The sequence below is a fragment of the Pleurodeles waltl genome, chromosome 9 (genome assembly GCF_031143425.1).
Source record: "Pleurodeles waltl isolate 20211129_DDA chromosome 9, aPleWal1.hap1.20221129, whole genome shotgun sequence".
Classification (NCBI taxonomy): Eukaryota; Metazoa; Chordata; class Amphibia; order Caudata; family Salamandridae; genus Pleurodeles; species Pleurodeles waltl.
In genome coordinates, this window is record NC_090448.1 from 395,796,833 (window position 1) to 395,820,616 (window position 23,784).

The window sequence follows — 23,784 nt, forward strand, 5'->3', positions numbered from 1 at the left end:
TCGGTGAGACTTCATGACCATATTTTCACAAATGGTTCAACAAGGCAATCGAGTCATACTTACACTCATCCCTTGTCTTGGATGCAATCAATAAGTCATCAATGTACTGCACCAAATTCGATTGAAATGGCAATTCTAATGACTCCAAGTTCTTTTTCAAGATCTGGTTGAACAAGGAAGGTGACTCTGTATACCCTTGAGGAAGTCTACACCAGTAATAGACCCGATCCAGAAATTTGAAACAAAAGAGAAATTGGCTATCCTCATGAAGAGGCACGGAAAAGAATGCTTGTGACAAATCAGTGACTGTAAACCACTCTGCATCACATGAATCTGAAACCTTATCACAGCTGGATTGGGCACTACGGGACAACACTTGACCACAATCTCATTTATTTTTCTCAAATCCTGAACAATCTGAACCTTCCCACATGGCTTCTTCAAACCCATTATTGGTGTATTACATGGACTTCTCAACACTTCTTTCAGAACTCCCTGCTTCACAAAATCAGCAATTATCTGCGCCACTTTCATCAAGACATCTTGTGTCATGTTGTACTGTGGATGTTGGGGAAACACTGCCTTTGGATTTAAGGTGACTTTGAACGGCTCCCCTCCTTTAATCAGACCTACTTCTTTTCCTGTCAAATCCCACACGTTCTCTTGTACTGTTCCCTGCAAATCGGAATGGAGCTCTTTCACTGTGAACATCCGGAAAAACTCAAACAAGGGGTACTAATCATTTGTAGTTTCACACTCTGTTTCTAGGGCTTGGTCTTCCTCATCATCATTGTTTGTCTGAATCTCAATTCCATCATTTGAGCAAGTAATCAAACACTTCGTCTTCCATAGAAAATGTCTTCTCAATAGGGATACCGGACTCGAATCACAGACTACACATTTATGCAGTCCCTGAAAATTGTTAATCTCAACTTGCACTGGATCTGTGATTGGATTTGTCAGATATTGGTTTGCTACCCCAACGACCTGAACTGTTCGACCTGAAAGGGGCAAATTCTGGATTTCTGTGCTTCTCACTGTAGAGCGTGTAGCTCCTGTGTCCACCAAGAATGAAACTCTGTTACCCATGACCTTTCGCCTCACATAGGGTCTTCTCTGATATAATTCTAAAGAAGTCGCAAGCACACATGGCTCCTCGTCTGAACTGTCGCTCTCCAGTCACCATTTATTTCATTCTCACTGTGTAACGGGAATTGGTGCACTGTGTTACTACTTCTGTCTTGTCTCTGACCTGTGACCTGAAGAGAAAGCATCATCTGTTGCTGCTCCATCGGGGCTTGAGTTATCTGCATTTGCTGTCTAGGGGCCAGATGTACCAAAGGATTTTACCCATTCTGTGTCTATGGGAAAAAGCTTTCGTACATATGTCCCTTGGTACCATGGGAACCTGTTGCTGCATCAGCTGCAATTGTGACATTTGTGCATGGGGCATTTGCACCTATTGCATAGGCTGAAAATTCTGCATTTGATTCACATTATTCAGAAAATTTGGATTGGGATCCCTTAGTCGTGGTCCTTTCACATTCTGAAATGAATTGATGTCATTACCTTGCTGAACAACACCTTCCTGCACCATCATCGGACATTCCTACTTCCAGTGTACCACGGCTCCGCAAATGTGACACGACAATAGCTTCTTCATTCCCTGCACCTCGTTCTGAACCACTACAGTATTCAAATCTGAACCACGATCCATATTACCTCCATGACCTCTAACTCCCATCTGAGGCTGGAACACAACATTTCCCTGCGGCTGTGGCATCTGCTGCACAAAACTTCCCTGCACTTGTGTCTGAGCTGCTTTAATCTGCATCACCATCACCTTCTCTCTCAACTTTTCTGCTTCAACTTAATCTCAATTCAATCTCATCACTAAAGTATTTTAGCATACTGCAGCATCTCATCGATCGGCTTCGCTTGCCAGCAAATCAAATGACTATTAATCATCTGACCAATCTCAGGTCTCAATCCTTCCACAAATCTGAACACAAAATGCAGCTTGTCTTTCGGCTCAATTGCTTCTCTATCACTATACTCCTTGAACGCCTTCAACAATCTCTCATAGTACGCATGTATTGACTCCTTCCTTCCTGCACTGTCCTATCAATCCTCTGCCACTCAATATTTTGGGGCGAAATCCTTGTTTTTAGAAATTCAATCACCTTATAGCGCGGTCTTCAAACTGGGTGGTGGGCCACCTTAGGGCGGCCTCAAGTGATCTCAGGCCAAAAGAAGCATTATGCAGATAACAGGCCTTTGTTTGAAGTAGAAGCATGTTATTGCATTTTTAAAAAGGTATCAGTACTTAACAGCAATGTTTAAATAGGACTAGACATATTTAAACATTGCCAGCTTTATAAAATAATTATGAAAAATTCTGTGGGGGGGGGAGCAATGATTTTTATTTTTTAACTGGGGGGGGGGGCGGCATTAAAAAGTTTGGAGACCATTGCCTTATAGTAATATTTCATTACCTCAGGAGACGATGCACCTGTATTCTTATCTCTCGCTGGTTCACTTGTTGGCCAGTCTGCAGTCCTCTTACACTCAACCCATACGTCAGCTGGAACCACTATCTCCAGTAATGTGTTCAAATCCTCCCACAAAACTTTGCAAGTTTCACAAACCTGTCTGTCTGCTGATACCACTCTACTGGCTTCTCTCTCAAGTTTGGATAATTATTCATAAATGACAAAATGTCACTCCTACTTCAAGGGACATGAACTAAATTTCCCCCTGGAATTTCTCTCATTGGCAAAATCTTCACTGGATCTTTGTCCTGCTGTACATTCTCCTTCAGCTCCAAGGAATCTCTTTTCCTTTTGTCTATTTTCTTTACCCATCTGCCTTCCCACTTGTCTAATGCTTCCCAGACCTGAGCACTCTGCAGTAGTTCTTTAAGGTGTGCCTTCGTTCCGGCTGACCTCATGTGTTCAAAATCTTTTGCCTCAAAATCAAATCTGTAACTCCTTCAAATGTTTCATCTTCTCAGTTTCTATGCCATGTTTGTCTGCCAAATCTGCTAATCTCTGATGTACCTTGCTCACCTCTCTCGTAATCCTTGGGCACAAGTATCTCAACTCTGCCTCTGTATAGGACTCTAATCTATTCACCCCCATTGTTCCCTCAACTAATTCACCCGCTTCCATGCTTAGTCTGACACAATTCAATTGCTCCTCGCCTTTAGAGGCATTCTGTGGGGGTATTGAGCTTGTCTAACCATTCAGTCAACTGCTAAGCTGTCAGTCCCTGTAACGAAATGTTACTTGCTTGGACTGGTGACATCTGCTGTACCACTGCATTCGGAGTATGCGGTGTCAATAATTTCATGCTCTGACCTGCATTTGGTTCAGTCGTGCCATCTGGAAGTACAACAAGTGGACCACAATCTAACAATGACCTAGATCCATCAAAAGTCTGGCTCACGGAAGAGACTACCTGAACTTGTTCATTATGTCCTCTCCTCATTAGATTCTGAGTCGTTTCTACCTGTTCACTCACAATCTGTTTCTTATGTGCAAATAATGGTACCGCTGGACCAACAGTAATCGGAAGCAATATTGCACCCGGGCTGCTCTAGCACCTACACTCTGTGGGAGAGTAGCTCCCATACTCTGATTCCTCACCAGACACCAGAGTCAAGTCTGACTGTGTCCCTGTCATTGGTGTAAATCTTGACAATCCCTGCAGTTGCACTTGGGGCAACAAAATCGGAGTCGGCTCAGTCTGGGCCAGCATTGGTCTCGAAACCACCTGCTCCGTGGGCACCACTAAATTCAAAGTTGTCTCTAAAATAGGCACATCAGGATATATTCTCTATATCTGTGGCAGCTGCATCTGTGTCTGCTCTACAGGAGTAGTCTGCACATTAGAACTACTTTGCACCACATTCGGTGTCAGGTTAGCATTAACCTGTACCGGAGTCGCTGCTTCCGCTACCTGTGCCGGAGCTGTCGGATATGACCACTCTCATGTACTGTATATGGTGGTGGTCGATCTCTCAATATCTGTGTAACAAGATCTTCAGCATCTGATTCCTCCTTTACTGTTGAAGACCTTCTAGCTTCCTTACTTTCAGATGGACTTTTATTATTCATCCTAGTCGCCTTCTTTCTTTCTTTCTTTCTCATCCTCCTGCGTAATAGCTGGAAACCACTTAACTTCCTGCAAAGTCACTGATCTCCATTTCTTCTGCCCCCAACCCCATCTCGCTTCCGCTAAAGACTTTTCTACTCTCCTCATTCTTTTCTCGAATTTCAACTGCTGTTGCTGTCTAGCTACCAGCTCCCAAATTGCTAATGCCTCAACCTGTTCTGGTCTCGGGAGGGGCTTCGATTCATACAGCGCAATCCACAATTACTCCAGAATTCTCAAATTAAAAATCCCATATTGAGGAAACGCTAAGCTCCCATTTTTCTCTGTCAACCTGCACCATTGCTTTAGCCAAAGACATAGCGCGACACCTCTCTCTTCCATTACAGTGTGAGCCAGTATATTCTCTGGCGGTGTAGGCTCTCCGACACTTGCTTTAATGTACGTATCTCCCCTTAGGGCACTTCTCAACACCTTGAAAGATTTAATCTTTTCTACTCTTTTTGTTTACTCAAATCAAATCAGGAAATTACTTTTAATCCCAAGATTCCTTTCACCCACATTCTCAACCAATTGCCTCTCACGGACGGCTGCCAATCCGTGCGCGACCCTTCTCACTAACCAACCTATCCCAGTGCGGCTCCAAAGACGTCACACTCACACGTACTGCGGCTGACAAAGTCTTGCAGCTCGTCCTCTTAAACTCCAAATCACACAAAACTAATGCAAAATATTGCGAGCACTAATCAAAAATCAAAACAAATCTGCTGGTTTACTACAGGAAAGGTAACACAATCGCTTCAGAAACCTTACGGATTTTCACTGATGGCTCTTTCATGCATGCAGCTATTCCTCTTTCTCGGTCTCCCAGATTCGCAAGCAAAATTCGACCCACAAATTTTACTCTCAACTGATCAATGGGTCTGTCCTGGTGCACCTAGGACTCGCCAAATCTCAGTCGAAATTTCCTCTCGCCCACTTTAACTCACAAACCAGACAAATTACAGCATATAACCAAGTGTCTCATACACTTCAATATACTCCGGAGTCTTAGACCACGCAAGGTCCGTACATCAACAACCACGTGGACAATCTTTTAGCACAAAGTGCCACACACATATGAAGTTCGACGACTTCTCTACTCTCATACTGTGGAGTACGCTCACTCCTACTAAAACTTCATTTGGAATACACAACTCCCTAAAACCTCGCAATTCACCTGTGATTTGCATAAGCAGTGCAACCTATTTCTCTCACTCTATCACTAGAACGCCAAGAACATACTCAAACACCTCTAGCAGGATCTGGGAAAGTCATGTCTAGGCTTAAGGGAACATCATTTTCTCTCCAATTATCATTTTGAAAAACAAAATTAAAATCTAAATAATAATACTGAATCTTCAAAAGGACCAACTTCAAACTATTATAACCGTAACACCTGTCACTCTGCACCGGACACCTATGGCAAGCTCCTAAAGAGACAAACCATCAGTCTGCTACCATAACAGTTAGCGCGTCCGACCTTAATAAGTAAACTTACAAGGGGACGCGAATAGGTTGATGAACCTTTTGCCTCGTTTAAGAAGTTCCTACCTTAGCTCCAGTACATAATCAATAATCAATTCACAATAATCAACAATCAGTGATCAATAAAATCAATAATCAATGGAGCCAGTAAATGTCACGCACCATGACCTCTGTCATGAATAACCACACCTTAGTAAAGTTTTGTACTTTTATTTCCCCTTATATTAACAATAATAAAGTAATGTACATTAATCTCAATATCAAATGAAACACATATATGAACAATACTGGTTGTCCGAAGCAGCAAAAGAAACGCAATCTAATCAAAGCTTGAATTCCGAAACAATCTTGTGCTACAATGCAAATCAATAGCAGAATCAGTTGCTATAAAGATATGACATACATAGAATTCAGCAAGATGGCTCGTCAAACATTTGTCCCCGAAATTCGTCAGTCAATTTGAATACCATCAACTAACGTCAGATTAGCATCAGCATGTTGGGCTTCACGCAAAACAATTCAGAACACAAATTTAGAAAAACATCTAGCTATTGATCTAACAAAACAGCGCAGTTGGTACCTAGAAAGTAAAGGCATAAAATGCATAATAGTCACATTTCGTCATATATACCTATCCACGGTATGGTTCAGCAAGCAGAATCAGTCTTCGTCATCCATCGATAAGCAAAACATCAGTCTCTCAGTCAGAGAGTATGAGCCCAATGACAGAATCTCGAATCACTTCTAAAGTCTTTTCTCTCTTTCGCATCTCAAATTGGAATAAAGTCTGAGGTCTTTACCCTCTGTCGTGTTGTTATATCAAAGTCACCTAAACTATCTCCTAATTCCCTATTGGTCAGTTAATCGTACGTTTATACTCTACCTAATAATATTTCTGTACCAAATCTATGAATTCTAATATTTCACTCTTCTGATGAAGTTGATTGGTTCACTTTACGATGTCCTCATCATTCGGCTCATCAGGTAACAATATTGTTGCATCTTCAGCTCCAGTCAGTGTCTTCATTGTTCTCATCCTGGTAAAATACAACTCACACACAAATTGTTACACTGCTAGGAACATCATCTCCTGTTAGTCGGTTCTCATGAAAAGCTTCTGTTAAGCGCTTTTAACAAGACAATGGACATTTCACAGTTTAGTTCACTCTGTCAGAATTTTCTGTTAACCGCTAAGGAATACAGCTTTTACATGAGGCCTGGCAAAACTAGGCCAAGACACTCTCAGTTAAGGCCTACAATTAATAAGCTAGAGCATACTACATAACCCTAAATATGACATACTACTTCATTATTCTAGTACATTTTCAATATTTCATAAGTATTAATCATCAATTAGTACATTTTGTGAACACTGGTGGCCATTCTTCGAGGTCACATTTTCAAACACATGCATTATTTTTATCTACGTTATTCATTTTCTACATAATTCATTATTCAAATTACATAAACATTCATTAATTTATTATGTTCTAATTAAAACACCTGCTCTAGCACCAAGATGGCAGACGAGTGAGACACACTTTTGGTTCGCTCCGTCCCTGCCACCGATCCGCCCTGTGCCCAGAGCTCAGTATTGTTTTTTTTTGCCCTGACTGTCTGACGCTGGCTGGGGGGGGCTTCTGAGGAGCTGAGACTTCAGTGAGGAGTTTGCTCCTGGGGATCGCCATTCGGCCCGGGCTGGAGGACTCAGCTGAAGCCCGCACCTCCGCAGTGGGTTCTGCGCTGTCCCTTGGGGCCTCATCGCCGCAACTGAGGTGGAGCTGCACCTCGAGGCATACCGCTGGAGGAGTGGAGGGTGCTGCACAGCCAGACTACGCTGGATCAGTGGCCTCCTTCGATGTGCGAGTGGCATGGCGGGCATGATCCAGCCCATACATGTGGAGGCGGCCTGCCAGCAGCTGTGAGGCCTGGTCCTGGGGTTGCTGCTGCAGGTGGCCCGGGCCTTAGGAGCTCCCAGCAGAGGACTTAGGCCTGGAGAAACCTGGAGTTGACTACCCTGGTGGTGGCTGAGCAGGGTTGACCCCTCCCTAGCTGCGCACCGCTGGGTATTCTGCTGTCTGGAGGCCCTTAGCTGGGTGTGCTCAGTGCTTGAGCCCCCGCCTGATTGCTGGATTGGCCACTTCAGACTGAGCATCATCAGAGAGGGCCCCCTGCTGCTCCCTGGTAAAGCTGCTCTGCTACTGCTGGGGCCTCCATTTTTCCAGTGTGTATGGAGTGTTGTGCCTGGACTTTGCAGCATCTTGCAGCCCCTTCTTCACCTTCTAACCCCTCTGGGGCCCACGGGACAGGCTCCAGGGGTGGGGGCTGCAGGGTCCGCTTCACCATGCGGTGTTACCCCAGTTCCTAATTGGGGGATGGGACAGAGACTAGCCTGCGGAGCCTCACAGGGCCTCGTCCGACGGGGCCTCTGCCATTGGTGCTGCTGCACAGGTGCGCCTGGCTTGCCCCAGGGGCAGCCCAATTTCACAGATCGGTGACAGCAGCCAAAACGAGATAGTAGCCTCTGACCCCCAAAGATGCAGGACCCACGACTTGCCCTTGGATAACTCTTTGCACTAGCAGGGTGCCTGACCCCAACTGGGCTCCTGCAGCCAGTTAGCCCATGGATTCCAGGGGTGGCCGATCCTGACTTGCATCTACTTCACTATTGGCTGCCTGCAGGCACTCTACATTCTCCTGCCAACTGATGTGGATTAATGCCCCTGTCATCCAGCCTTTCTTGGAGACTCTCGTTGCCTCACTCCGAGATGATCTACAGACCATTAAAAGAGACCTCTCCAATGACATCAGGGAAGTTTGTAGGGACTTGGATGGTTTGGGGACAGAGTCTCCACGATGGAAGAACAGAAAGTGAGCTGTGATGAGGAGATCAAGCAGGTGCAGCAGGAGGTCATCTGACTTAAAGATCAACAACTTGACCATCAGGCCCACGCTGAAGAGTTGGAAAATCACTCACGAAGGAACAACATACAAATCAAAGGGGTGCGCTCCGGAGCAGAGGGAGACGGCATTGCCCAATTCATCAAATAACTTTTCCGCTCTGTCCTGGAGTTCTCATCAGAGGGGGACATTGCTCTAGATAGAGCTCACAGATTGGGCCCAGACGTGGCACGACGCCTCCAGCAGACATATTAGTGTGTGTCCATGACTTCCAGTTGAAGGAACAAATCCTCCAAGTGTCCGTGACCAGCATCCAATACAGTTCCAGGGTTCTATGCCAGTACTTTCTCAAGACCTAGCCGCCTCTACCCTGCAGAGACGTAGAGTTCCACCAAGTTACAACCCACCAAAGGAAAGAGGGTGATATGTACTCCCTGGGGACACCCTTTCCTGCTGATTTTTCACTGGTGACACAAAATTCACCAATTTCAGTTCTACGTGGAGGCTTGCCGGTTGTTGGGAATTGAAGATGCTCCCATTGAACCACCCAAACCAGTCAAGGGAATGGGGGATGCACAGGAGTCTACGATGGAAGAACACTTCAGCACCATCTGTGATGTTCCCCGCTGACCTAGAGATTACGACTAAGGAACGACAGGTGATCATAGAGACACTCTCCGGGGACTCAGTGACCTCAGACAGTTTGACACTTTCCAAGCTGCACCGTGCTGACAATTTGGACGGGGTGGATTGGGGTCGGGGGACGGGGTGTTAGGGCCATTACACACTTCCAAATACTTTCAACCAGTTGGGTTTCGACCACAGACACTGACTTTCCTCATCAATGTTTTATTGGTTGTTTATCTTGTTCTTTTTTTTGTTATAGGTGGGGGGGGAAACCCTTCGATATTAGTGTTGGGTCATTATCCACACAGGTATGTCATTTCTCTCTATATGCACTCACTCACCGTAACTCCACAATGAGCTCCCTTCTGGAACACTGTGGTGCTACAGGAAGCCTAACACTCTACTACTATGACCCACAACTTATGAATTCTTACTCTTAACGTGAAGGGTCTCAACAACCCAGTTAAACGCAGGGCTGTTCTTTCCTATCTCGAATACTCTGGGGCACATATATGTCTACTTCAAGAAACTCACCTCCTGATGGGCGACTGGTATAGAATGCACTCCAGGGCCTTCCACTTCAGTTTTTTTTTTCCTCCAACTCCATAAAAATAGGGGGATACAACAATCCACGTGTCCAGCTTCTTTCGTGCACAGGATGGCTTGAAATGGGCAGAAATTAAGGGTAGACTGTTTCCCCATTCAATTTCCCCAGGCGGGTCACACCTTTAGACTTAGGACTATTTACACATTCAAAGAGGGACAGGAACCCTTTTTATGATGCGCATTGGTGGATGTCACAGCTACACAGGACCGTATGGTGCTCCTGGGGGGTGGACCTCAATCTGATATTTAACAATGACCTAGACAGGTGTGCTCAGTGACATGGCCATACCGGGGCTTTCTCTTGGGAGGGGGAGATTTGGCTGGAAGAAATAGATTTAACGGATATTTGGCGTACCCTCCATCCGCAAGCACCCGACTACATTTTTCTTTCATGTTCATAAAACGTATGCCCACATAGACTATTTCTTGGGCACCTCAAGCCTTCATTCCCCAGTGGCAGCCTCTGAGATTGAACCACGTTCATTATCAGACCACGTGGCGGTCTCCCTTAACCTGGCCTTTCCACCACTGCGGTCTCCCCTCAGCACTGGAGACTGTCTGACACCCTTCTACATAGATCTTCAATCGCCCAGCAACATAACAAAGCCCTTGTAGACTTTCTAGCACTAAACAACAATCCTGATGTCTCCATATCAACCTTATGGGACACCCTAAAAGCAGTTATTAGGGGTGAATTAATCGCCATCTCAGCAGCAGATAATAAAAAACATCGGCACAAAAGAGACACATTGTCATGCCAGGTTCTGAAACTAGAACTGATTCATAAAGGGACCAGAGCACCCAGGATTTGGTGCCATCTGGAAGCTACTCTGAGACAAATGGCTGGCATTGACCTCGAAGGGGCCGAATATGCAGTTCAATTTCACCACTCATTCTATATTGGAGGTTACCAATGTGGTAGTCTCCTGGTGAATTAAGTACGCATGCAACGACAAGCCATAGTGGTCAAGGCTATACTAACGGAAGATGGTTCTGCCTACTGTGATTTCTATATGGCACTATATACAGCACAGGACTTAACCTCAAGATGCAGCAGCACTCTATCTTCGGGACAGCCTGCACTGCGAAGCTGACACCCACATAGGCATCTGACTTAGATCGGCCTATTGGGTGGAGGAGGTGATTTTGGTCATCACTAAGCTAAAGTTACTAAAATTGCCAGGCCCAGACAGCTTTTCTGCACTTTTTTATAAAACTGTTTGTCCGATTTTGCCTCCCCTCCTTACCAGACTGTTCAATTCATTTAAGGACCTAGCCTTAGTTCGCCTTCTATGCTAGATGCTTCCATCGTGGTCATCCCGAAACCAGGTGAAGATGGGGGCCAATGTGCCGGGTATAGACCAATTTGTCTCCTGAATGTCGACAATTAACTTTTATTGATGGCTCAATTGAACCCTTTTTGACCTACTCTTATAGCCCCAGATCAGGCATGCTTTGTTCCCCACCGCCAATCTAGCGATAATATGAAATAAATTCTTCATCTAATCACAAAGCCTAGCGCTCCACCAGGGAGTAGATGCTCCTAGTGGTGGATGCCAAAAAGGCCTTTGACTTCGTTCACTGGTCATATCTGAAGTCCACATATTTCAACACTTTGGGCTCGGCGAATGCTTCTACTTAATGGGTATTCAGCAATTATGATATCCCATCCACGACTGTCAAGGTGAATGAAAAACATCAGCTCCTTTTCCTATCTGCAGACCCACTCGTCAAGGGTGCCCAATTACACCCTTGCTTTTTTGCATTATATATGGAGCCCTTAGCCCAGAGGATTCAGGACAACCTGATGAATGAAGGGATCTCTTTTGGCAGGGACTGGCATACCATTAGCATGTATGCCAATGACATCCTGATGGCAGTGGAGGAGCCCTCTGCTTCACTCCTTGTCTTTTTGGGAGAGCTTGACATCTTTGGGCTGGCGGCGGGATTCAAGGTCAATGTGCATAAATCTCAGGCACTTAACCTCTCGCCAAACATTCAAAAGGCCCTTTCCTGCAAGTATTCAATACAATGGGTATCTCTCTCTATCCCCTATCTGGGAGTTCAATTTGCCTCCATACCCAAAGAGACTGCCTGTATTAACTATAAGGCGCTGCACCAACAGATCAAAATGGACCTTCACAGATGGCAACCAAATCGCCTCTCTTGGCTCAGTAGGTTAGCAGCTTGAAGATGTCTGTATATCCCAAAGATGATAATCCTTTTTCAAGCTTTGCCAATTACATCTCCGATGGGCGTGGTTCAAGCGCTACAGAATGACCTGAATTGTTTTGTGTGGGCTGATGGCGCCCCTGTATGAGGATAGATTAGAGCTACAGACCCCCAAGCGAGGGCAACCTTGGCATCCCAAACCGCTTACACTATTACCGGGCAGCGTAGCTTCGGTATCTGCTCGAATGGTCCAAAGAGAGTGAAAAGCACTGGCTTTTTGTGGATAGGGCGATAGCGGGACACCACCTTGGAAGATCCCATTTTCATGTATGAGTGCCCGCCCGAGAAGTCTTCACCTCTCTCCTATTATGAAAGCATATTTGGAGACGTCGGACACAGTTAGGGTGTGAGGGTGCCAGACCTTGTTTCCCTCCCTACTGATGCCAATAGTTGGCAATGAGAATTTCGCACTGGGGTTACACCCAACGGCTTTCCAACACTGGCAAAGGGGAGGCTGCCGGTCTATTGGCCATCTTTTTGATGAAGAAGGCCAACTTCTTTCACACAACTCCGATCTGATTTTGTGCTCCCTGAATCTGAAAGACTGCACTATCTCCAAATCAGACATTAGGTAATGCAGCTGGCGATCCGTTCAGGGGCTCAGCGCACTCTCACAGCATTTGACAAGTGGCTGCTTACCAAAATGTCTGCTAGACAACTCAGCACTGAAATATGACCGTTTATGCCCTCCCCAAGTCAAATCGACTAGCCAGAAGCATTGGGAACTGGAGCTGGGCCTCCCACTGACCCTACAGGAAAGGGGGACATTTATTATCGCACAAGGCACACAGCTAGTATAGAAACTGCCACCAAGATCACCACATACTGGTATCTCACACAGGCTCGCCTGCACCGAGGCAACTCCCTGCGCACCCCGGAATGCTGGCGTGGCTGTGATTCCCAGGGAACATTATTACACATATTGGGGGAGTGCCCGAAACTGTCCTCGTACTGGACACAAGTGCTAGATGACATTGCTAACCACCTAGACACTCAGCTCCCAGTTTCCTGCTTACAACCGTCTTAGGGCTACCCAACGCTCTTACTGTTCTGTTAAAATCCTGGATTGGGCGTCGCATTGGATTGGCTTTGGGGGCAGCTCTGCAAAGGTCAGCTTCCTACGAACCAGGGCTGGCTACGTTGACTCTGGTAGATATTGGGAATTAGACTGTCGGCACAGGGTGCTGAATTCTTTGATCTCTGAAGCCCATTTATTGCTTTACTCTCCTCTGTATTCCACGAACTCTCCTGCCCCAGATACCTTTGACTACTCTGAATAACGGAGTCAGAGACTTAAATCAACCATGAGAGTGCAACGTAGAATGACATACTAGAGCTAGAAAGACTACATAACCTATATCTTCATAAACATTGTGGTTCTCAGGGAGTGCAAGAGGGCGTTGGGGGTTTGTTTTGCTTATTTAACTGATGCCATGGGAGGGAAGTGCTAGAAGCTTCTAGACACGCAGTAATGTGCTGGCCATTAATTGAGAGAATTGAACTATATCTGCCATTCATTTCACCTCACCGGCCTCAGGCTGTAGGTGGGCATATATGCACTCCACTTAAAACTATAATCAACAGAGTTAAACCACAAATAAACGTCCATGTAAGCACTAAATCAGAAAAGGCCACATACCTTTACAGCTGGAAGAGATTTTCTTTCTTATTAAGCAAGGGAGGGACAAGGAGGGACCAGTACATAAAGGACACGAAGGCTAGTCTGACCTTCCTCATACCGTAAAAGGAAGTCTCCCTGCGTACCATCTGAGCTCTGCAAGTCGGAAATATTTGTCTGCAGACCATCCTTTTTAAAATGAAAACCTTGCAGAAAGTGATCTTCTACAGGAAGGTGATTTGTAACGCCCTTGGCATGCATATCCTGACGCTACCGAGTCACTGCAATTCTCCATTTAACATAAGTGCAAACGATTATCACTTCACAGATTTACATTTTGGCGTAAAGTCTTCACAGAGTATTTACCAGATGCCTGGTAGAGGTGGAAGTTTACCTCTACAATCAAGGGAATTATTTGTACTCTTATCTAGATGACTTGCTGATTAAAAAGAAAAACCGATAAGTAAAGTCTGTCCACACGTGGTATCCCATCATTATCAAGTTGTGTCCAACATTTGTGCTAAAACACTCATTTGCATGGTTTGCAGATCGAAAACTATATGGCTGAACACTCACACATGCTTTTCTAACAGTGGAAGTTCAGGCATTTTAGAAACTGTTTCCAACTTTGCAAATGCTATTCCACCTCTTTCACTAATGCCTTCAGTGGTGTTCAAAATGTATCCAGTATTAATCACAATGATCTTAGGTGCTCCAACATAGGCCACAAAGGTGTTCTATCCCATGTTTCTAGAAAGGTCAATAGAGCAAGCTCTGGGTATGTACAGATTTGTAGACAGAACTTAGTGGTCCAATTTACTTTCTCATTCCAGTGCTCAGTCTAGCAATTTTGATCCTGATGTCATAAAATTTGATTACCTTTGAGCAGCCACCCAGTGAATGATGTCACAAAACACCAGACCTGATCAAACAAAGCAACATTCTAGAATGCTTATTGTTGGTGGTGGTTAGGGATGTGGGCTTGGCTGAAAAAACTTCTGTTTTTCTTCTTCGCTGGATAGCACTGTTAAATTACCATCAATTAACCCGTTTAGTGCGGGCTGCGGGTCATGACCAGTGGCCGACACCAGGGAGGGGGTTAATAAATCCTCAGTGCATCGCACCGGAGTTTTTTTATTTATTATTATTATTATTATTATTATTATTATTATTTTTTCTTTTTTTAAAGCCCCCGGGAGACATGGAAGATCTTCTGTGACTCCCCCTGCCCCCCACCCACCCCTTTGTGACATCAGGGAGCCTTGCACAGTTTTGTTTTCCCCACTGGAGCAGGAAGTGGCCGCAAGGACACTTCCTGCTCTGATAGGGAAAATGGCCCCAAACGGCCTTCCCAATATTCGGGAAGGACTTGTTTGAAAAGGGAGACTCTCCCCTTTCAAACGAGGCCTTCCTGAATGGGTTTCCTGGCCCTCGATTGCAGTTCACACCAGGGATTTCACTTTTGGGGGGGAGGGGGTTTGACCCCCTCGCAAAAAATAAAGAAATTGACAGGGGTTCGTCTGTGGGCAGGGCGAACACCTGTGGGGGTAATCATTTTTTTAGTAGTTGGAAACCATACAACTACTAAAAAAATAAATAAAAAAATAGATAGATATATCTACATAGATAGAGATAGATCTATATATAGATATATAATAATATATATCACTTTTGTCAGTACATGTGTGGTTTCCCTGGGGGCTGCGATCGGCCACCAGGAAAACCAGACCCACATATAAAAGTGATATATATATTTGCCACTAGTTGTGTTGCAGTTGCAGCTTGCATCTTCAAAGCAATGCACATACTTCGACTGACACGTTTCAACTGTAGCTTTTAGGCAGCAATAAAAAAGTCAAGTAAGTCTTGTGATTATGTTTCTGCTACAAAAGGTTCAGACTTTTGTCTAGTGGCAGTTTGGTGCCATAAAGAAGCGCAGAAGGTTTATATGCCTACTGCAAAGAGCACACCTGTGTTTTATGTAAATAGCTGAGTACATTAGTAAAGCCAGCCATTACCTGCGCTATAATACAAATGAAATGTATGTGCGGGGACGGCTATGGAGAGATGAAGGGCACTTTTGCTGCTTGGTGCTAGTGAGGGAATCCGAGGAGGAGGACATGGGAGTGGGAGCACCAATAATGATTGTTGAACTGGGCGCTAGCGGTGCTAAAGACTGTGACAATTGGTATGTGACAAGGTGTTTTTTGAGTGTCTTGAAAGAACGTGCTGATTGAGGGAAGAAGCAGAGTTAAGGTGACCCCTACTGTTGTACTTTATCACACACACACCATCAATTTTGTGACTCTCTACGTAGGCTAGTGTTTTAGAGCAACAGTTTAGCCAGTAGCAGAGATTTTGTTGGATGACTTGTGTGGATTCCCCAAAGTTTTCTTACCCAGAATACCCTGCAAAGCTGAAATGTTGAATAAAAACTCTATTTTTTCTTGCATTTCTGTCACACAAACTACAGGAATATGCTGGGATCCACAAAATTCCTACCACCCAGTGATTCCTCACCTGTCCTGATAAAAAACACTACCCCACTTGAGTGCCTGTACCTAGTGCCTGCGTCAGGAATGGATCACCCCAGGGTCAACAGTTGCCTCATGTAAGGACCAACATTGACTGTTGTGTGATCTATTCCTGTCGCAGGCACTAGGCCTACCCACACAAGTGAGGTACCATTTTTGTCGGGAGACTTGGGGGAATGCTGGGTGGAAGGAAATTTGTGGCTCCTCTCAGATTCCAGAACTTCCTATCACCGAAATGTGAGGAAAAGGTTTTTTTTGTTTTTGTTTTTGCCCAATATTGAGGTTTGCAAAGGATTCTGAGTAACAGACCCTGGTGAGAGCCCCACAGGCCACCCCATCTTGGATTCCCCTAGGTGTCTACTTTTAAAAAATGCACAGGTTTGGTAGGTTTCCCTACATGCCGGCAGAGCTAGAGGCCAAAATCCACAGCTAGGCACTTTGCAAAAAAGAGTTCTGGTTTCTTTGGGAAAATGTGATGTGTTCACGTTGTGTTTTGTGGAGTTTCCTGTCGCGGGCGCTAAGCCTACCCACACAAGTGAGGTACCATTTTTATTGGGAGACTTGTGGGAATGCTGGGTGGAAGGAAATTTGTGGCTCTTCTCAGATTCCAGAACTTTCTGTTACCGAAATGTGAGGGAAAAAGTTTTTTTTTTTTTTTTTTTTTGCCACATGTTGAGGTTTGCAAAGGATTCTGGGTAACAGAACCTGGCGAGAGCTCCACAAGTCACCCTAGCTTGGATTCCCCTTGGTGTCTAGTTTTAAAAAATGCACAGGTTTGGTAGGTTTCCCTAGGTGCCGGCTGAGCTAGATGCCAAAACCTCAGCTAGGCACTTTGCAAAAAACATGTCAGATTTCAATGTAAAAATGTGATGTGTCCATGTTGCGTTTCCTATTGCGAGCATTAGGCCTACCCACGCAAGTGAGGTACCATTTTTATTGGGAGACTCGGGGGAACACAGAATAGCAAAATAAGTGTTATTGCCTCTTGTCTTTCTCTACATTTTTTCTTTCAAAATGTAAGACAGTGTGTAAAAAAGACGTCTATTTGAGAAATGGCCTGTAATTCACATGCTAGTATGGGCACCCCGGCATTCAGAGATGTGCAAATAACCACTGCTTCTCAACACCTTATCTTATGCCCATTTTGGAAATAGTTTTCTTGATACCTATGTTTTACTCTTTATATTTCAGTAAATGAATTGCTGTATACCCGGTATAGAATGAAAACCTATTGCAAGGTGCAGCTCATTTATGGGCTCTGGGAACCTAGGGATCTTGATGAACCTACATGCCCTATAAATCTCTGCAACCAGAAGAGTTCAGCAGATGTAACGGTATATTGCTTTAAAAAATCTGACATTGCAGGAAAATGTTACAGAGTAAAACGTGGAGAAAAATTGTTTTTTTTTTTTTTTTTTCAGCTCAGTTTCAATATTTCTTTATTTCAGCTGTTATTTTCTGTAGGGAAACCTTGTAGGATCTACACAAATGACCCCTTGCTGAATTCAGAATTTTGTCTACTTTTCAGAAATGTTTAGCTTTCCAGGATCAAGCATTGGTTTCATACCCATTTCTGTCACTAACTGGAAGGAGGCTTAAATCACCAAAACTAGTAAAAATGGGGTATGTCCCAGTAAAATGCCAAAATTGTGTTGAAAAATTTGGTTTTCTGATTCAAGTCTGCCTGTTCCTGAAAGCTGGGAAGATGGTGATTTTTAGCACTGCAAACCCTTTGTTGATACCATTTTCAGGGGAAAAAAACACAAGCCTTCTTCAGCAGCCCTTTTTTTCCCCTTTTTTAAAAAAAAAAAAAAATGAAATTTTAGCTGTATTTTGGCTACTTTCTTGGTCTCCTCCAGGGGAACCCACAAACTCTTGGTACCTTTAGAATCCCTAGGATGTTGGAAAAAAAGGACACAAACTTGATGTGGATAGCTTATGTGGACAAAAAGTTATGAAAGGCCTAAGCGCAAACTATCCCAAATAGCCAAAAAGGGGCTCAGCACTGGGGGGTGGGGGAGAAGGCCCAGCAGCTAAGAGGTTAAAGAGCCACAACATAGGTGTGCTGTGTAGCAAAGTAGAAATATTTTGTTTAATACTCTGATTGAACCTCCATACCTCCACCCACACCAAGTTCATCTCACACTTACATTTTAAAATACCTTTATTGCCTTAAAGAATCTGAATAATCTGTTTTAGCCACACTTCCATTTGTGTGCAGTTTGTCAGCAGTAGCTGCCAATTTACAAAACTGACAATGAATTTCACTTTGGAAGATTGTTGGTGTCAAAGTACCCAGAGAGACACTGAGGAGGGTTATCCCACCTAGGGCATCCCATGCACCAAATCGGTATTCTAATATTAAGACATTCATTGTCTTAAGAGAAATAATGGGACATCCCTTTGAGCCACTCCATTCATGCTCACTGCAGGTTGTAACTTGGAAAGATGTTCTCTGGTAGCATCTCTTTCTTGCATAGAGTAAACAAACTTGAGTTGCCCTCTGTGAATGAATTGTGCTATATATTCAGGTTTAGTGTGCATCTGCAAATATATAGAACACAGACACACATAAGATGATGGAGAAATGATTGGCACAAGTCTAACCAGCTGCAGGTGTTCTGGGTACCATTCCAACACACTGTTCTTTAGCACACTAAGTCCTGTCAGTTTGGACCCAGCGATATCCCAATAAATAGGAAGAGTTCAGTTCAAACTGACAGTTCTGATGGGTTGGAATACTACCCCGAGCGATTACTAGAGGTTCGACTTCTGGCAAGCATTCCTCGCATCATCTTTTGTGTGTTTGATGCATTACCCTGAGTGGCAAGGATATGCCGAGATATCGGTCCAGTACTCACTGTGCCACTGGAACCAAGCTTCACCTGAATGATGTGCCCTAATCAGGTTGAAACCAGCCTTGGTTTACTTGTGTTCTGGTTCAGGGACGACCTGGCTTGGCAATTTGGGCTGGGCTATTTTTATAGGAGCAGGGTCAGGACTGATTTGCTTATGGCTGGTTTCAAACTGAGGTGCAGTGGATGCGGGGGAGTCGGGTGTCAATGACTTTGGTGACACGGCACTCAGGACTCACACTGTGGTGGGACTTCTGAGGCATTGGGCCTGTGGCACTGGTCGCGGTCGTTGTACTCTGTGGAGACCACGACTCTGCTGCAGGCAGCAGCCTGGAGTCAGACAGCAGCGCCGGTTCTGAAGTCGCTGTGGAGCTGATGTGCTGGTTTTCTTCTTGGTTACACCAGAACTCACTTCCACTGGCCCAGGAACTGGATTTGGCACCACTGGCACTGGTAGGTGAAGTTTTTGACGGCCCTGAGACTTCACAACAGGAAGCAATCTCAGTTCAAACCCGTGGAGAACCTTGGACAGGAGGATGTAGAAAGCAAAGTTCAGTCTTTTTTCTCCTAGGACAGAAGCAGCAGGCCAGCACAACAAAGCAACAGGCAGAGTGGCAGTCCCTCCTACAGCATCTAGCTCTTCTTTCTGGCAGAATGTCCTCAGTCCAGAAGTGTTCTAAGTGTGGGGTCAGAGGTCCAGTACTTACACCTATTTCTGCCTTTGAAGTAGGTAAACTTCAAAGAAAAGTCTTTGAGGTGCATAAGACCCTGCCTTTCTTGCCCGGGTCGCAGACACACACCAGAGGGTTAGGGACTGCTTTGTATAAGGACAGACACAGCCCTATTCAGGTGCAGGTGTCAGCTCCTCCCACTACTGTAGCCCAGGAAGACCCATCAGGATATGCAGAGCACACCTTAGCTCCCTCTGTGTGACTGTCTAGAGTGAATTCACAAACAGCCCAACTGTTGTCCTGACCTAGACGTGTAATCCTGAGCCAGGCAGAGGCAAAAAACGATTAAGCAAGGAAATGCTCACTTTCTAAAAGTGGCATTTTCAAACTTGCGATTTAAAAACCAACTTCATCAAAAGATGTATTTTTAAATTGTGAGTTAAGAGACCCCAAACTCCAGACCTCTATCTGCTCCCAATGGGAAATTACACTTAAAAGATATGTCAAGGCAATCCCTGTGTTACCCTATCGGAGATATAGTCCTTGCAATACTCTGCTAATGCGTCTGCCTTGGGCCTACCTTAGGGGTGACCTACATGTAGCAGAAGGGAAGGTTTGAGCCTGGCAAGTGGCTTTATAAAACTGCTCACACAGACACTGCAGTGGCAGATGAGAGGCATGTTGACATGGCTACTGATGTGAGTGGCACAATCAGTGCTGCAATCCCACTAGTAGCGTTCGATTTACAGGCACTGGGAACACTTTACCAGGGACTTACTAGTAAATCAGATATGCCAATCATGGATGAACCAATTACCAATAATATCATTTAGACAGAAGCAGTTTCACTTTAGCACTGGTCAGCAGTGGTAAAGTGTCCAGAGTCCTAAAGCCAGCAAAAACGAAATTCAGCACAGGATCAAAAACAGGTTGTCGGAAGCAAAAAAACAGGGGAAACCTTGCCAAGAGCTGACAGGTCTAACATTTTCCTACACAACATACCACTAATGGAGATTTGTACTCCAGCAACATGGTTATGTACACGCTCATTCATGCAAGAGAAGAAGCCCAAGTGGGCCAAAAAGTTCTAAAAATATTATTCTCTGTAACTACCTCTGCTTTCCACCCACATCAGCTGTAAGGGAATGGGACACTGCTTTTAAGTTGACGCACAACATGCAATCTACAACATTACATGCTGCAAAAGGAAAATGTTACTTACCTGTAACCATCTGTTTCCATCTTGCCAAGTAGATTCACATCTGCCACCCTCGTCACCTGTGGCTGGAAAGTAGGAGCGCTGCTACATAACTTTAATGAGTAGTTTGTATTTTTTAACTTTACATGCTTGAACAGACGCGCCTATTTACCTATTTCGATGGAGAGAAAACACAGTAATCTAAGGTAGCGCCTGCGATCACAAGTCTTCTTGATAATAAAACTGCCTTCTAAAAAAAAAAAAACTTGTAATATGTAGAATTCAACACTAGATGGCAGGATAGTACATAGCACATGATCTACAACATGACAAGCTGCAAAAAAAGTTCTAGACGGGTATGTGACATTTTTTCTTGTTCGGTGACAAGATGCGCAGATGGAGAGTGAGTGACTTACAAATGTGTTGTGTCATATTCTGTAAAGTTGAAGTGGCATAACTAGGTAGGATAAGGCAAACCACATCCCCAAATGAAGCTGGGAGGAGACCATCATACTGGTAACATGTCAGGGAAATGCAAAGCAAGGAAAAGGTGTCACACTTGCCTGAGTTTTTTTAAGACATACGAATACGAGTGTTGGACTCACCATATTACTAATTTATTAATATTGATGTGTTTGGCACAATATGTATGTTTGTAAGTTAATTTTTGTAATAAGCACTTAAAAAAAAAAATAGCAATGTATGGTATTGCTCACAAGGTGAAAAACAGAGCCGTAGGTTAACAGGGTATAAAATGACCCTGGTGGCATTATTGATAATATAGGTACTTTTATAAGAATAAGTATTATACTTGATATAAATGTTTTAAATAGGTACCACTTTCTTTGTCCTGATGAGGCACATAGACAAGGGGCCGAAACACGTCTACCAACAATCTGAGGAGTGCTACGAGTTTAAGAACTAAAAAGAATTAGATAAAATATACTGCACCTACTTAGTATGAACAGTTTGTTACCAGTGACGGAATAAAACGATAATTACCTCGTATAGGAGGAGTGCATCTCAAAAAAGTGTTGGGCAGCCCATGTCTCTGAATTACATTGGAAGTGTTGAGTGCTTATGCACTCGGTGCCTTTTGTCTTGTATTTGTTTGGAATTTGTGTTGTGTGTATATATGTATACATATTTTTTATTGGATTGGTAGATGTATGTATATGTTCTAGTGATGTTTTTGTGTCAACACTTTATATGTCTTTATGTAGGAAGAGGAGCGAGACAAAGTGAGCCTAAAATTTGAATTTATAATCACCAAGTGTGATTTAAAAAAAAAAAAAAAAAAAAATAAATCCCAGTGATCAACTAATTTTTCACTGATAAGGTGAATTTGTTGTCGTATTTTTCCCTACTCTATACCACAGATATATCAATTGAGTTGGGAGCACAAGCTTTAACCACGCAAGGGTGAAGAATTATACAAACTGCCTACTCGTCCAAAGAGACAAGATGCTTCGGAAATCTAATTGTCCTACAAATAGATCTACTTGTCCCATTTGGTGGAGTGCAGTGTAGTGCTGTCTTCATAACAGAGCTTGAAGAAGTCCGAGTCAGGCTATGGTATTGCTTGGACTCCATCTAGCAAGGCTGCGATTATGCCACCTCTCAGATTATTTCTGACCCTGACTGTACCATGGCTCTGTTATGTAAACGATTTGGATATTTGCACTCTGTTTATATTCAGGCCTGTTAAGGCCAGCTTTCTGGTCAGATTAGGGCTCTAAATATGCCAGAACATTCATTAAGCAAGAGCTTTGAATATAGACTGAGACACAAAGAATGCCTCCCTCGCTTAGCTGGATAGTCAGTTGACACACAAGAGAACACAACACATCTGTCCATTAGAGTTAGAAATAGTGTAGCTCATCAAATATTTGTAAGCTGGACAACGCCTTTATGTAGTGAAATTGAGTATTTACACTTATTTAAAGCAAGTAGTTCATGACATCTTGATGTAAAAATGAAAATAATCACCATTACAATTTCAAAGACTTTGATCCACATAAACTAGCAGATACAACACATGATATTCTTTTTAAAAACGTTGGCAGACCAAGATAAGTAGAAACAGTCTTCCGTATAAGGAAAATGTGCAAATAAAAAATATTTTTGCTTTTTTCTGTGTAGAAAATTGTTAGGGGATTACTGTGATCTTCACAAACACTTTAGCTATACATATATGTGAAGGGGCAATTTGGAAATACTGGTTAGACCCAAAAAATGTTAGTTTTCAAATTTGAACCTATTTTGTTTTCGGAAACGTTGTCGGCAGTGCAGGTTACTGCTTTTGTGTTTTAGAACTCGCCTTTGCAACAAATGCTTTGCATTAAAGAACCATTCATACAGCTTAGAACATCTTCTGTGTTTGGATGCATGTCTTGCTGTAGCCGCAGAGAACTGCTCTTTCTTTGAACTATTTTACACTGTAAACGGAGCCTCTGGCCTTGTATAGTAGGAAGGTGGAGCCTACTTGTCCAGTGGACCCAAATAATATATCATGGACTTCAGGCTAGCAGAGTTACTGACTACAGCATGATTCTGTGGGCTGAGTGAAAGATCAGTATCAAATATGATGTAATGGTTTCAAAGCATGTTGGTGGGTGTGACGTGTAGATGTGCATCGGCCCCTCAGGGATGTCACTGATTCTTCAGGAATGAGCAGGCCAGGCGTCAGGTGAAGGTCTGCAGCTTGGTTGGGGTCAGTTTAAGAAACTTCACTGACCTAACCATCGGATGGCAGTGAGAGGAGAGCAAATGTTAGCCTAATAGCTCCCTTCCTTTTTCTTTAAACTGGGTGTCACAAATATGTACGCAGGTGACAATTGGGTGTCTCTAAAATACGTAAAGAATGTTACCCGTAGATTTGAAGCACAGTTGGAAGAGGCCT

The 23,784-nt window shown here is 43.9% G+C and overlaps 1 protein-coding gene across 1 annotated transcript in view; it reads left to right on the forward strand.

The window, feature by feature from the left end:
• The window catches only part of SAC3D1 (SAC3 domain containing 1), a 44,452-nt gene that overhangs the window by 10,064 nt on the left and 10,604 nt on the right, over positions 1 to 23,784 (forward strand). The window lies entirely within an intron of this gene.